Source organism: Pongo pygmaeus, chromosome X (genome assembly GCF_028885625.2).
Source record: "Pongo pygmaeus isolate AG05252 chromosome X, NHGRI_mPonPyg2-v2.0_pri, whole genome shotgun sequence".
NCBI classification, from domain to species: Eukaryota; Metazoa; Chordata; class Mammalia; order Primates; family Hominidae; genus Pongo; species Pongo pygmaeus.
Genome location: NC_072396.2, coordinates 86,204,451 through 86,208,465, shown reverse-complemented (window position 1 = coordinate 86,208,465; position 4,015 = coordinate 86,204,451). Strand labels below are relative to the sequence as shown.

At 37.2% G+C, this 4,015-nt stretch overlaps 1 pseudogene; it reads left to right on the top strand.

Moving 5' to 3' along the window:
• The first annotated feature begins 336 nt into the window (after nucleotides 1-336).
• On the top strand, nucleotides 337-722 carry LOC129024896 (large ribosomal subunit protein eL22-like; annotated as a pseudogene).
• Nucleotides 723-4,015: the final 3,293 nt, after the last annotated feature.

The following is a 4,015-nucleotide window of genomic DNA, read 5'->3' as shown; positions in this document are numbered from 1 at the left end:
ATTCTTTGCAAGGATAAACAAAATTGATACAACTTTAGCTGGATTGACTGAGAAATAAGAGAGGTACCACATAACTAAAATTAGAAATTAAGATAAATTCTGGAGAAGATGAAGAATAAAGGGATTCTTACATACTGGTGGTGTGTATGTAAATATATATGTAAATTGTGTATATGTAAATTAGTACAGACACTATGGAAAACAGTATGGAGGTTCCCCAAAAAACTAAAAATTAAACCACCATATGTTCCAGCAATCACACTACTGGATATACATCCAAAGGAAAGAAAATTATTATGTTAAAGAGATATCTGGCTTTCTGCCTCTGCTACTGTCATGGCACCCGTGAAAAAGCTTGTGATGAAGGGGGACAAAAGAAAGAAGCAGATTCTGAAATTCACTCTTGATTGCACCCACCCCATAAAAGATGGAATCATGGATGCTGCCAATTTTGAGCAATTTTTGCAAGAAAGAATCAAAGCGATCGGAAAAGCTGAGAAACTTGGTAAGGGGTGGTGACCATCGAAAGGAGCAAGAGCAAGATCACCGTGACATCCGAGGTGCCTTTTTCCAAAAGGTATTTGAAATATCTTACCAAAAAGTATTTGAAGAAGAATAATCTATGTGATTGGTTGCACGTAGTTGCTAACAGCAAAGAGAGTTATGAATTCCCTTACTTCCAAATTAACCAGGATGAAGAAGAGGAGGAAGACGAGGATTAAATTTCATTTATCTGGAATATTTGGTATGAGTTCTTGAAAAGAATTTGGGAACCAAAATGGTGGTTTATGCTTGTATCTCTGCAGTGTGGATTGAACAGAAAATTGGATATCATAGTCAAAGGACTTCCTTTGGGCCGCCAGTCACTTATTTATACCATGACTTTTTTTTTTTTTCTGCTTGAAAATTTCAATTCTCATGGTAACACCAGAGTAGAAGAGCATGACTTTACAGAAATGACAGCCATTGGGCAGGCAGGTAAGGGTGTGGAGTTGTGGACTGAAGGTAGTGACTGTTTTATTTTAGAAGTGTGACTGTCAATTGTTCCTGTTGCTTTTCCCAAAGAATGATTCAGGGATACAAGTGGGCTCCTCTCATTCATTAAGAGAAAACGTGACATCTTTCTAAGATTCTCTGTGGGAAAATAACAGTGTCAATAAAATGCAGGTTTCTGGGACATTTGTCTTACTTTGATTTTTTTATTGCAAATTTATCTTGATGCACAGAATTGTGTCTACTAATCCTCTTCTTCCTAGAGAGAAAAAATATGCTCCTTCAGCATTGCTGTGTAGTCCATCACTTTCCATAAAGGGGTTTGGGGAATTGATTGTAAAAGTCCCAGGTTCTGAATTAACTACTTGTGTACAAATATGAATGTGTAAGTAATCTGTTTCTACAAAAAAAAAGAGAGAGAGAGAAATTAAGGTGGAGACATTACTAAGAAAAAAATAAGTAGGATTATAAGAGAGTTTAATGAATAATTGTATGCCAATAAGTTAGATAACTTAGATGAAATGGATAAATTCCCAGAAACATACAACTCACAAATACTGAATAATGAATAGAAAATATGAATAGATATATCAGTAATAAGGAGACAGAATCAGTAATCAAAAACTTCTGAAAAAACAAAAGCATATCCTTCACCCACTTTTTGATGGGGTTGTCTGTTTTTTTCTTGTAAATTTGTTTAAGCTCTTTGTAGACTCGGGATATTAGCCCTTGGTCAAATAAATAGATTGCAAAAATTTTCTCCCATTCTGTAGGTTGCCTGTTCACACTGATGATAGTTTCTTTTGCTGTGAAGAAGCTCTTTAGTTCAATTAGATCCCATTTGTCAATTTTGTCTTTTGTTGCAATTGCTTTTGGTGTTTTAGTAATGAAATCTTTGCCTATGCCTATGTCCTGAATGGTATTGCCTAGGTTTTCTTCTAGGGTTTTTATGGTTTTGGGTTTTATTTTTAAGTCTTTAATCCATCTTGAGTTAATTTTTGTATAAGGTGTAAAGAAGGAATCCAGTTTCTGTTTTCTGCCTATGGCTAGCCAGTTCTCCCAGCAGCATTTATTAAACAGGGAATCCTTTCCCTATTGCTTGTTTTTGTAAGGTTTGTTGAAGATCAAATGGATGTAGATGGGTGGTGTTATTTCTGAGGTCTCTGTTCTGCTCCATTGGTCTATATATCTGTTTTGGTACAAGTATCATGCTGTTTTGGTTACTGCAGCTTTGTAGTATAAAACAGACACTTCTCAAACAAAGACATTTATGTGGCCAACAAACCATATGAAGAAAAAAGCTCAGTATCACTGGTCGTTAGAGAAATGCACATCAAAACCACAACGAGACACCATCTCACACCAGTTAGAATGGACATCATTGAAAAGTCGGGAAACAACAGAAGCTGATGAGGCTGTGGAGAAATAGGAATGCTTTTACACTGTTGGTGGGAGTGTAAATTAGTTCAACCATTGTGGAAGACAGTGTGTAGATTCCTCCAGGATCTAGAACCAGAAATACCATTTGACTCAGCAATTCCATTACTGGGTATATAGCGAAAGGATTATAAATCTTTCTACTGTAAAGACACATGCACACGTGTTCATTGCAGCACTATTTTCAATAGCAATGACTTGGAACCAACCCAAATGTCCATCAATGATAGACTGGATAAATAAAATGTGGCACATATACATCATGGAATACTACCCAGCCTTAAAAGAGAATGAATTCATGTCTTTTGCAGGGACATGGGTGAAGCTGGAAACCGTCATTCTCAACAAGCTAACACAGCAACAAAAAACCAAACACCACATGTTCTCACTCATAAGTGGGAGTTGAACAATGAACAATAATGATCTAGTGTATTAGATCATTATTGCATTCCTACAGAGAAATACCTAAGACTGGGTAATTTAAACAAGAAAGACGTTCAGTTGGCTTACAGTTCTACAGGCTGTTCAAGAAGCATAGCTCTGGCATCTGCTTCTGGGAATGCCTGAAGAAGCCTATTATCATGGCAGATGGTAAAGCAGGAGCAGGCATGTCACATTGTGGGAGTAAGAGCAACAGAGTGGGGGGAGACACTACAGACTTGTAAATGTCCAGATCTCATGAAAAATTACTCATTATCAGGAGAACTGTACCAAAGTGATGATGATAAACCACTCATAAAAATTCTCCTTTATTATCCAATCACCTCTCACCAGGCTTTACCTCTAACATTGAGGATTACATTGCAACATGATATTTTGGTGGGGACACATATCCAAATGATATTATTCTGCCTCTGGCCCCGCCCTTATCTCACGTCCTTCTCACACTTCAAAATGCAATCACATCTTCCCAATAATCCCCCAATGCTTTTACTCATTTCAATAATAACTCAACAGTCCAACCTCTCATCTGAAACAAGGCAAGTCCTTTCCACATATATGCCTGTAAAATAAAAAAGTCGTCACTTACTTCCAAGACACAATGGGGATATACGCATTGGGTAAACATTCCTAGAAATCAGACAAAAGAAAGGGGCTATATGCCCCATGCAAGTCCAAACCCCATCAGGGCCATCATTCACCAAAGATGGAGCACACAAAATCAACACACAAAAATCATTTGTATTTATATACACTAACAAGAAATAACATATAAAAATTAATAAAATAATTCAATTTACAATATTTTTAAAAGGAACAACATTATTTTCAATAAAATGCTGATAAGTGTGCACTTTGCTGCACTACTTCAGTTGCTGACATACACAAGCGAGCATGGACCCTACTGCCATAACCCTGATGCAGCACTTTGGCCAGCACCACCTATTGGAATGTTGTGGCCAGCTGACTGGAAACAAATGGCTCCTCCAGTGTAACAGGTTCCTAATTTCAAGGGGCACAATCAAACCCCCAAAGGCATCAAAGAATATAAAAGGAAAAAACCCATTTAAGGGGCAGCTACTTCAAATATTGAACAGATATAAGCCCACACAGATGAGAAACAGCCCACACAAGAACTCTGGCA